Source organism: Rhinoderma darwinii, chromosome 2 (assembly GCF_050947455.1).
Source record: "Rhinoderma darwinii isolate aRhiDar2 chromosome 2, aRhiDar2.hap1, whole genome shotgun sequence".
Taxonomy (NCBI): Eukaryota; Metazoa; Chordata; class Amphibia; order Anura; family Rhinodermatidae; genus Rhinoderma; species Rhinoderma darwinii.
The window spans coordinates 397,894,463-397,906,802 of NC_134688.1; the positions used below are offsets into that span (position 1 = coordinate 397,894,463).

General features: G+C 41.1%; 1 protein-coding gene across 2 annotated transcripts in view; it reads right to left on the minus strand.

Moving 5' to 3' along the window:
* The window catches only part of ADGRG2 (adhesion G protein-coupled receptor G2), a 119,345-nt gene extending 107,231 nt beyond the window's left edge, over positions 1 to 12,114 (minus strand). For both annotated transcript variants that reach the window (XM_075854022.1, XM_075854021.1), the window contains exon 1: positions 11,810 to 12,114. The gene's annotated coding sequence lies outside the window, so the exon portion shown is untranslated. The remainder of the gene's footprint in view (positions 1 to 11,809) is intronic.
* Between the last annotated feature and the right edge of the window lie 226 nt (positions 12,115 to 12,340).

Here is a 12,340-nt window from a genome sequence, read left to right on the forward strand (position 1 = left end):
CGGCTCATCGCCACTGATTTCGGCAATTAACCCGTTACATGCGGGGCTCGATTGCGATCTCCGCATGTAGGGGGATTGTAGCACATCAGCAGCCCCCATGCAATCGTGGGTGCTGCTGATGCTTGTGATGGCACCCGGGGGCCAAACAACGGCCTCCGGGTCTGCCATGTATGGAAGTCTATGAGGCTCAGCCTCTGATGATCCTCGTAGACCAACTGTCAGAGTGACTGTGACGTCACACTGACAGTTGGAATACATTACACTACCTAGGTAGTGTAATGTATTCCAGCAGCGATCAGAGCTGCAGGTCAAAAAAATAAAGTGTAAAAAGTTAAAGAAAAGTTAATAAACAAAAAAATAAAGTGTCAAAAGTAAAAAAAGTTAATAAAAATGTTTTATAAAAGTGTAAAAATAAGTTTTTGTTTTCCTATAATAAGTCATTTATTATAGGTAAAAAATAAAAACGTTACACATATTTGGTGTCACCGTGTTCGTAACGACCCAAACTATGAAACTATAATGTTATTTTTTCCGCACGGTGAACGCCGCAAACAAAATAAACAGAAAACTATGTCAGCATCGCTATTTTTTGGTCACCACCCCTCCCAAGATATAGAATAAAAAGTGATCAAAAAGTCGCATTTACCCCAAAATAGTACCAATAAAAATTACAACCTGTACCACAAAATACAAGACCTCCCACAGCTTTTTGGACAAAAAAATAATAAAGTTACGGCTCAGAATAGCGTGTCTCAGAAAATATATTATTTTATAGAAACGTAATTTTATTGTGCAAACGCGGCAAAACGTAAAAAAAAACTATACACATATGGTATCGGCGTAATCGTACCGACCCGCAGAATAAAGTAAAACCATGGCAACCGGAAGCCAGACAATGGCTTTCGGGCTGCCATGAACAGAAGTCTTTGAGGGCCCGCCGGAGGCTGGTCCTTATAGGCTTCCTGTCAGAGTGACTGTCACGTCACAATGACAGTTAGAATACATTACACTACGTAGGTAATGTATTCTAGCATCGATTAGAGCTGCAAGTCCCGTAGTCCCCTAGTGGGACAAGTAAAAAAAGTTAAAAAAAGATAACAAAAATGTTTTAAAAAAGTGTAAAAATAAAAGTTATAAGTTACATAAACAAAAAATGCTTTTTTTCCTGTAATAAGTCTTTTATTATAGGAAAAAAATGAACACGTTAAAGAAAGTACACATATTTGGTATCACCGCGTTTGTAACGACCCAAACTATAATGTTATTTTTCCTGCACGGTGAACACCGCAAAAAAATAAGTGCAAAACTATGCCAGAATCACTTTTTTTTGGTCACCACCCCTCCCAATATAGGCAAAAAAAGTTACCCCAAAATAGTACCAATAAAAACTACAACCCGTCCCGCAAAAAACAAGCCCTCACACAGCTTTTTCGACTGAAAAATAAAAACGACATGGCTCTCAGAATATGGTGACACAAAAAATAATTAATTTTTTTTTAAAAAAAAGTGATTTTATTGCGCAAACGCTGCAAAACAGAAAATAAACTATATACATATAGTATCGGTGTAATCGTATCGACCAGCAGAATAAATTAAAATTGTCATTTATAGCCCAGGGCGAACGCCATAAAAAAAAAAGAATAAAAACATTGTCAGAATTGATGATTTTTGGTCACCTTGCTTGCAAAAAAATGGAATAAAAAGTGATAAAAAAACGCATCTAATCCAAAATGGCATCAATGAAAACTGCAGACTGTCCCGCAACAAATAAGCCCTCAAACAGCTCCGTTAGACAGAAAATAAAAAAGTTATGGCTCCCAGACTATGGTGATGCAAAATGTGCAGTGTTCCAAAAGCGGATAGGATTGGGCAGCATTTATCAGTGCGACACTGGCCACATCTGCGGATTATTATTTATTTACCCCATTATTATACCCTCTTATTATGCCCTGATGTACTCTGCACAGGTTACATATGCTCCCACATTATAAACTGAAATACAAGTAAAACCTCAAACAGAAAAACTACCAAGCTAAATCTGCGCTCCAAAAGCCAAATGGCGCTCCCTCCCTTCTGAGCCAAACAGCGTGCCCAAACAGCAGTTTACATCCAACAATATTGCATCGCCATACCTGGGAGAACCCGATTAATATTTTATGAGCTATTTGTCTTCAGTGGCACAAACTGGGCACAGAATATTGTGCACTAAAATGGCACATCAGTGGAAAATTTTAATTTTCACTCCGCACCATCCGTTGCGCATTAACCACTTCGTGCACCACGACTCAATAGCATGTCTTGGTGTGGGGGGGATGTGTGGAGCGGGCTCACGCGTTGAGTGCGTGCCATACGTTGCGGGTGTCAGCTGTGTATTACAGCTGATACCCGAGACTAACCGACAGAAACAGCGATCGCGCTGTTACAGGAGCCTGTAAAAATGACAATATACTGCAATACATTAGTATTGCAGTGTATTGTACCAGCAATTTAATGATTGCTAGTTCAAATCCTCTGGGGGGACTAATAAAATGTGTAAAAAGAAAAAATAATAAAGTTATTAGTAAAAAAAATTTTTATAAATATTTAAAGTCCAAAAGAAAACTCTTTTCCCATTTTTTCGCTAGAGCAATGTAAAAAATAAAAAAAAAACACAAAATTGGTATCGCTGCATCCATAAAAGTCTGAACTATTACAATATACCATAACTCGCATGGTGAACGCCGTAAATAATAAAGAACTTGAAATGCCTAAATCGCTGTTTTTTGGTCACCTTAGATCTAAAAAAAAGTTAATAAAAAGTGCTCAAAAAGTTGTATGTACCAAAAAATGGTACCAATAAAAACTACAGCTCGTCCCGCAAAAAATACGACCTCACACCTCTCAATCGACTAAAAAAAAAAAAAAAATGTGATGCCTCTCGGTATGTGGTATAACAAAACAATTAATTTTTTTAACAAATCGCTTTTACTTTGTAAAAGTAGTAAAATATAAAAAAAAAAAAATTGTATTGAGTCACAGAAAAAATGTAAGTTGTCGTTTTTATTGCACGGTGAAAGCAGTAAAAACAAAAACAAAAAATGGAAGAATCGCAGTTTTTTCCAGTTTCAGCCTGTAAAGAATTTTATTTCAGTTTCCCAGTACATTAAATGGTACTTTACATGGTGCCAATAGAAAATACAGCTCCTCCCGCAAGAAATAAGCCCTCACACGACCCTGTTGACGGAAAAATAAAAAAGTTATGGCTCTTAGAAGGTGGGGAGCGATAAACGAAAATAAAAAAGCAAAAAATGGATCAGTTCAGAAAGGGTTAATTAATTTCTAATAAAAAAACATTTATGACCACATGTGGGGTATAGCCGTACTCGGGAGAAAATGCTTTACAAAGGTTAGGGTGCTTTTTTCTCCTTTATTCTTTGTGAAAATTAAAAAACTTCAACATTTTAGTGGAAATAATGTTGATATTCATTTTCACGGCCTAATTCTAATAAATTCTGCAAAAGACCTGTGGGGTCAAAATGCTCACTATACCCCTAGATAGATCCCTTAAGTGGTGTAGTTTCCCAAATGGGGTCATTTTTGGGGGGTTTCCACTGTTTTGGTCCCTCAGGGGCTTTACAAATGCGACATGGCAACCGAAAACTATTAAAGCTAAATTTGAGCTCCAAAAGCCAAATAGCGCTCCTTCCCTTCTAAGCCTCGCTGTGTGTCCAAACAGCAGTTTATAATACCAAATACATTTAGCAAAAAAACTGTGGGGTCAAAATGCTAACTATACCCCTAGATAAATTTCTTGAGGGGTGTAGTTTCCAAAATGGGGTTACTTTTGGGGGATTTCCACGGGTTTGGTCCCTCCAGTTCATTGCAAATGCGACATGGCACTGAAAACTAATCCAGCAAAATCAGTGCTCCAAAATCCAAATGATGCTCTTTCTCTTATGAGCCCTGCTGTGGGTCCAAACAGCAGTTTATTACCACATATGGGGTATTGCCATAATCCAGAGAAATTGCTTTACAAATGCTGGGGTGTTTTTTGTCCTTTATTCCTTGTGAAAATTAAAAATGTCTATGTTTTTTCTGAAAAAAAAGTAGCGTTTCATCTTTACAGACTAAGGCGAAATTCACACGAACGTGTGCGTTTTGCGCGCGCAAAAAACGCGGCGTTTTTTGCGCGTTGCAGTTCTGTGTGTCATAAGTGTTTGGTGCGTGGCTGCGTGATTTTCACAAATATGCCATCCTTATGACACGTGGTTTTAATGTTTAGAAAAATAAATGAAGGAGGGGGTTTTATTTTTCCCTTCATTTCTTGATCTACTGTTGCGCGAATCACGCGCAGCACACGGAAGTGCGTTCATGTGCTGCGCATGATTTTCACGCACCCATTGACTTCAATGGGTGCGTGATACGCAAAACACGCTCAAGTATAGGACATGCCGTGAAAATCACGGACTGTCTGAACGGCCCCATTGAGTTACATTGGTTTTCACGTGCGTATCACGGACGTGAAACACGTTCGTATAAATAAGGCCTTAGGGTATGTTCACACGCAGTGTTTTCAGACGTAATTCAGGCGTTTTACGCCTCGAATTACGCCTGAAAAAATGCCCCTAATACGCCTACAAACATCTGCCCATTGCTTGCAATGGGTTTTACGAGGTGTAATTTTACGCGTCGCTGTCAAAATACGGCGTGTAAAAAGAAGTGTATGTCACTTTGGACGTTTTTGCAGCCGTTTTTCATTGACTCCATTGAAAAACAGCTCCAATTACGTCTGTAATGGACGCCGCGAAAAACGCGAGTACTTGCAAAAACGTCTGAAATTCAGGAGCTGTTTTCGCCTAAAAACAGCTCCATAATTTCAGACGTATTTTGCGATTGCGTGTGAACATACCCTTATAGAAAATGTATTACAAAAAAAACTGGAATTTGTAAATTTCACCTCTATATTGCTTTAATTCCTGAGAAACGCCTATGGGGTTAAAACACTTTCTGAATGCTGTTTTGGATACTTTGAGGGGTGCAGTTTTCAAAATGGGTGATTTATGGGGACTTTCTAATATAGAAGGCCCTCAAAGCCACTTCAGATATGAACTGGTCCCTGAAAAAATGGCCTCCTGAAATTTTCCACTTTTGACCGGCTGACATTCACTTCTGTGCCTGCACGGTCACAATCACGTAAACGCACGGCATGGCGGAACGCGCAAATGGTTGCCTTTTTATGCCATGAATGTACGTGCTTATGCACTAAGGCGTTAAATTAGGGCTCTGTTCAGATATGCGCTACGGAATAACAGAAGCGCCAGATTCATTGCATCATGGAAACCAACTTCACCCAAAGCATTGTGTGAACAGAGACGCACTTATTTTCACATTCACAGGACTTGAAAATAATGGCTCAGCAGACAATATAAGGATTTTATAAACTAGACTAAATGGGGGAAATCTGGAACAGTTGGCAACACTTATGAGACACAAAAGAAAAGATATTAGAAGAGATTTCCCTGCAGAAATTGAAGTGCACCAATCCATCACTGAAAAGCCGGAGACCTATTATGTTTGCATTTCCATGGAAACGCCACAGTTCACTCTCAAACATAAAAAGCAGGTTTCTGGTTTCCTTTAAAAGTGATCTGAGACCTAAAATGAAACAATTATAAAGCCACGCATCAGGTAGTAGACATATGAGAATAGTATGTTGGGTGGTGGCCACAGAAACCTTGTGTGACTCATAGCTATGAAGACTCTTTTTTGATGGAGGACATGGAAATACATTTACGGTGAGTCACATGTTTAATGAATGTACTTAAAATTCTATTTTTTTAAGAATTAAATCTCAGTTTCCTTGTACAAGTTATTCTACAAGATGTTCACACTGAGTTTTTGGGTGCTGAATTTGACGCGGAAAGCACATAGGAATCATCGCCAAAAACCTGACGAAACCGACTCCCATCCATTTCAATGGGAGGTGGAGACGTTTTTTTTACAGCACCGGGTATTAGCTGCTCGCCGGAAAAAAAAAGTGGCATGTTCTTTCTTGCCGCGGTTCCACTACTGACCTCCCATTGAAATCAATGAGAGGAAGAAAAAGGTTTTTTTCTGAGCATTCTTAGCCCATGGCGCTCATTGGCCGCAGGCGAAAAATACAGCGAAAACCGCGGCAAGAAAGTGCAGACAGGTCAAAATCTGCCTCAAAAGTCAAGAAGAAATTTTGAGGCAGATTTTTTTCTGCCTGCAAAATCACTCTGTGTGAACAGGGCCTAAAAAGCCAAATATCAAATTCCTTGTAGCGTCCCTTCTCTGTCGGCACAATATGTGTTGTGTTTGACACCTGATAGAAGTGGTCTCCAACTTGACGCTCTCTAGGTGAAGTGAAACTACAAATTTCCAGCATGCTTTGGCAGATTGTAGCTGTCAGGGCATGCTGGTATTTGTAGTTGCACAACAGCTGGAGAACCACTGGTTGGAAACATCAGCTCTATAGTCTATTCATCACATTCACCATAAATGGCAGTCTATAGTTTACTGACTGAAACATTGCAACTACTGCATCTTGCTGAATTTCGGCACGGATTCCGCAACTGAAATTTTGCAAACAAATATGCCATGTGTGAACAGGACTTGAAATATTCCAGCATTTCCTGCTGGCTCAACATCTGCACTGATCTTGCAATCTGATTGCAATATGGGAATTTACACCTGACATTGTACAGCACTGGTCTCAAACCTGTGGCTATTGTAACAACTGTCAAAGATCACTAAGAGGGACAACTCATGCACCACAGCAATTTTTTTTAACATTAAGCCACGTCTCTAACCCTGCCCAATCACTGTGCATACACACCCAGTTCCCTTTGTGCCCCCACAGAGTATCATGCCCCAGGAGTGCCTCATACTGTATCCTGCATTCATAGTGCCCCCACACAATATCATTCCCCCATAGTGCCGCCCATATAGTATCAAGCCCCCATAGAGCCCCCGCACACATGGACATCCCAATGCTGGATCCTGGACTGTTGGTAAAACTACAATTCCCATCATGCAGAGACAGTCACAGGATATAAAGGCTTTAGACAGGAGTGATGCTACTGACCAAAGAAGTCAAATGATCTTATTTATAACCTGATCTAAAAGGCATTTTTAAATGGAGATTGCATCTTTTCTGTGCTTTTGTTGACTATGATCACTCAGCTGATATGTCATTACTAGTGTCGATTATCCATGAAGTTGACAGGATGAGAGAACAACAACTAAATTTGCTGCTAATACCAAAACGCGAGATCACGAGAGCACGCTGTAAATGACAGCACAACGTGATCTCGATGTGTTGTGTTGTAAGTCCCACACAAACGCCACCGAAGTGTCGGGATTGTGAATAGACATCGCGTCCTGGCTGGAGGTGATGTCTATTCACTGTCAAGACACGTCAGTAACGTTAATGTGTGAGTAAGTGACAGCACAGCGTGATCTCTGAGTACATGAACGGAGAGAAGTGTATGACGCTGATTGGTCACTGATTGGTCAGCGTCATACACTCCTCTTTACAATGCCCACTTGGTCAAAAAACACGGCATTTGTCTATTAAGAAAGTCATTAGCATAAATCTAAAACAGGTCATAACTCTGTCGAAATTGATAGTTTTTCTAAATGAAAACCACTGATGTGATCTACATTACAGCGCCGATCACATTATGTAGGAGATAGGCCACTTATAATGTGGTGACAGAGCCTCTTTAAAAAACATAAGTAAAAACCACCTCCTGACTAAGGTTGCGAAATGCACGTCAAGGTGTTTCCTCAGGTGCATACCTTTCATCTGCCATCATGTCCACCACAGGTAACTAATTTGTCTCATCAACATTTTCTACTTTTGCACTGTCACTCTTTGATTGTTTGGAACCATTGTACAACCAGTAGGACGATCCTAGGTAATTCCTGGCCTTTGATGTGCTATTAATTAGATACTACAGACTTTGGAATGGTGTTTCTTGTATTCACCTGAGACCGTTTTTACTTATGTTTTTTAACAGTTTTTGTACTATGTCTAATAATTGTAGGGGGGGGGGTAATTTTGTCCTCAGGAAGGGGACTAATAAAGTTTATATTTAGATTATTTTTGAGTTATTTATTAGTTTCATTAGACAATATTGGTTTTCTGTCTCTAATCTTTGCTACATCTCTAAACTCCTGGAACGCTTGGTCTACTCTCCTCTAATCTCTCTGCTAACTCCCTTCTTGACCCCTTACAACTTGGTTTCTGACCTCTACAGAGACTGCCCTTACTAAAGTCTCAAATGAATGCCTGACGGCTAAATCGAACAGTAATTACTCTATACTGATTCTTGTAGATCTCTGTGCAGCGTTTGACAATGTAGACTACCAAATCCTACTAAGCTCCTTGTGTATCCACCATCTGCTAAACTGCCTAAACCTGATGTCTCCATCTCAGTGTGTGGCACTACTATAAGGGTATGTGCACACACACTAATTACGTCCGTAATTTACGGACGTATTTCGGCCGCAAGTCCCGGACCGAACACAGTGCAGGGAGCCGGGCTCCTAGCATCATACTTATGTACGATGCTAGGAGTCCCTGCCTCGCTGCAGGACAACTGTCCCGTAGTGTAATCATGTTTACAGTACGGGACAGTTGTCCTGCAGCGAGGCAGGGACTTCTAGCATCGTACATAAGTATGATGCTAGGAGCCCGGCTCCTTGCACTGTGTTCGGTCCGGGACTTGCGGCCGAAATACGTCCGTAAATTACGGACGTAATTAGTGTGTGTGCACATACCCTAACTCCTAAGCAGCATGCCCGTTGTTTGAGGGTTATTTTTGACCAGGATCTTTCCTTTACGCCTCATATTTAATCACTTCTACGCTCCTGTCACCTTCATCTCAAAAACATCTCCAAAATCCGCCCTTTTCTTTCTGTGGAAACAGCCAAAACTTTCATTGCCGCTCTGATTCACTCTTATCTTGACTACTGGGAGGCCCCATGCATATGACCGTAATTTTGATCCGCAATTACGGATCCGTGCTTGCATGTTCATTCATTCTGGTAATCAGTGCGGTTTATAGGGAACAGATTATCACCAATAACATCACAAGGTAAACTTTCCCTTTAAACAGTCAGTTTGGCGGAAAAAAAAAAGTGTTTTCACCACACTAATGTCCCCGGTGCTGCATCATCCATGGTGAAACTGGAATGGTGCACAAGGCTTGCGCCAGCCTAAGGGTATGTGCACACGACCTCTTTTCAGACGTAATGGAGGCGTTTTACGCTTCGAATTATGCCTGAAAAGACGGCTCCAATACGTCGGCAAACATCTGCCTATTGCTTGCAATGGGTCTTACGATGTTCTGTGCAGACGAGCAGTCATTTTACGCGTCGCTGTCAAAAGACGGAGCGTAAAATTACGCCCGCGTCAAAGAAGTGCAGGACACTTCTTGGGAGGAAATTGGAGCCGTTTTTCATTGACTCCAATGAAAACCAGCTCCAATTACGTCCGTAAAAGATGCCGCGAAAAATGCGTGCTCTTGTAAAAACGTCTGAAATTCAGGAGCTGTTTTCTCCTGAAAACAGCTCCGTAATTTCAGACGTATTTGGCGTTGTCGTGTGCACATACCCAAAGGCTACGAATGATATTGTCATGTGGCTGTATCACGTCTCACCTTATTAAGGCTCTGTTCAAATCTGCGTTGGGGTCCCGTTCTGACGTTCCGTCAGAGGGTTCCGTCAGAACGGGACCCCGAACAGACACAAACTGACACGAACGGAAACCAGAGGTTTTCGTTTCCATCACCATTGATTTCAATGGTGACGGATCCGGTGCACATGATTTCCGTTTGTCTCTGTTGTGCACCGGATCCATCGTTTTGCCGCAAGCAATAGCGTAGTCGACTGCGCTATTGCTTCTACCAAAACAACGGATCCGATGTACAACAGAGACAAACGGAAATCATGTGCACCGGATCCGTCACCATTGAAATCAATGGTGATGGAAACGAAAACCTCTGGTTTCCGTTCGTGTCAGTTTGTGTCTGTTCAGGGTCCCGTTCTGACGGAAACCTCTGAAGAAACGTCAGAACGGGACCCCAACGTAGATGTGAACAGAGCCTAAGACTGGAGTTTCATTTGCCAGTACAGAAAGAAAAGTTGGAGTAAACTCCAACTAAGAGGCAAAAGTGGTGAGCAGTCATTTTATTTTATTTTTTTCTACTGTCCATTAGGGTGGGCAGATAGTCTGATCAGGGGGGCAAGGTACAAGGCCAAGCACGAACCTCTACCTTTTCCGAAGCCACCCCCCTTTCCACAACAGTGGCGAGGACGATGTAAAAAGGCCAAAAGTCGCAATTTGCGCTGCCAATTGCATCTTTTAGGACCTTTTGTGAGTTTTATGTGCCAGAAAGAAAGGTTCTACGCATAGAAAGCTTGATAAATGACCCCCATTGTTGTATACTATACTGCCAGACTCAATTTGGGAACGGTGCAAACAGCATAGAATTAGTATGAGAATTATAGATCTGCATAACTGCATATTTTGTATTAAAAACAGTCCTAACTGTTCAACCTGGAATAGCCCGTTACCAAACAATGAGGATAAAGAATGTTTTATTCGATTTTTCCATGAATGATTTAAGTAAGGAACTATCCCTTTAATAAAAAATCGGGGCAATTCACCAAACAAAATTAGCTAAAAAAAAAAAGACCACATGGTGTCCTCTTATGCAAAATAGAAAACATTTTGAAGGAAAGGTACGTTGCTAGAAATAGATGCCAAATGTATTAAACGACGCCATTTCATGGCCCAAAATAATGGTGCACATGTACACTGGCCATGAGTTGGATTAAGGACAATTGCGTCGAACATTTCTATCGTGCAAAATATCTTATACCTTGTGCGCCATTTTGATAAATTTATCATAATTTGTGCCATGTTCGCTGACTACAACACACGCATCGTACAACACATGAAAAATCCCCCCAAATGTCCTGCAGCTGTGCCACCAAAATATATGTCCCGTATGTATTTACATTTACCATGTTTATAAAGCACCTGGCTGCCATCTTTGTCCATGTTATCCTTGTGTCTGTCAGTTTTGAGTTTTGGGGACGTGACCTAACTTGTCACAAATGTACCCTAAATTTATACAAAAAAACACCTGGGCATAGGCAGACCCCACCAGGTCAGTCAGACCCGTCGTTCACTATAGAAGCGGTGACTATTTTGTGACATTTTCTTTCACATTTTATGTTTTTAGTGATCTCTATAATACTTACTACACCCCTGTGCCAGTTTTGTGAATTTGAGCCAGGTTTGGTCAATTTTGTGCCATATCTTTACTGTTTATAAATATGCCTTATCTCTGGTATATTAGCCATGTTTGAGTAGAACTGTAGAATATAACGTCTGGATGGAAACATAAAATATGATATCTGAAATGATACATTATATCAAAAACAAATCACCAACAACACTCTACGGCTTTTCCATGATAACTGTGCCACAAATGAATGATTTTCCCCCATTCTCCTCTGCACCTGCATCCTCCCCTGGCTATAAGAGATAGGCTGAGCCCTGATGTGTCACAATTTCCCGATGTGCTCATGAGCCCAGATTCACTGAAGACGTAATAGTAATGTAAAATACTTAAAATTGTACATAATATATACAAATACACCGTGATAATAGTAGGTTTACACATGCCACATGACCTACTCCTCTCTGCTACATCTGCAGCAGCACCTCTCAACTATTGTTATATAATGAATACAGTTATAATGACATAAAGTCTCTCATTACTGCACTAACCTGACTGTGTAGAAGTCCCACGTCCCGCAGGTTAGACCATGCCTCAAGCTTTAGGTCCAGTGTAGTTACCTCAGTGTCTGTATCAGACCGGGCACTAGTGTGTGACTACTTTCCTCCGCAGTGTGTAGTTGTGGAAGTGTTGGGGCTGCTGTGAGGTGACATCACTGTGGTGTAAGCTGTGTACAGTTGAACTTGTCCCGATTGTGTGCAGCTTTCCCCGCCAACTTTGTGTAAGTCTCCAGATAAGATGGTCCCTGTGTGACTGGTGTAAACCGTGTGAGTCTCCAGATTGCGTGCCTGTACACAGCTCCACACTCCAGTAATGAGTGGAGAGGCAGGGTGTGTCTATTACTGCTGCCTCTTTGTATCACTGCTGCCATACGATGACACCACCTTGTTGGTACAGCAGGGGGCACCCCTGCTTCCCTTGGTGACCTGGAGACCCATTAATGACTTGAGGTAATTCTGCATCCGCAGGGACTACTGGTTTACCTCACAGATAAAACTATTCTGACAGACTTTTTAAACCAG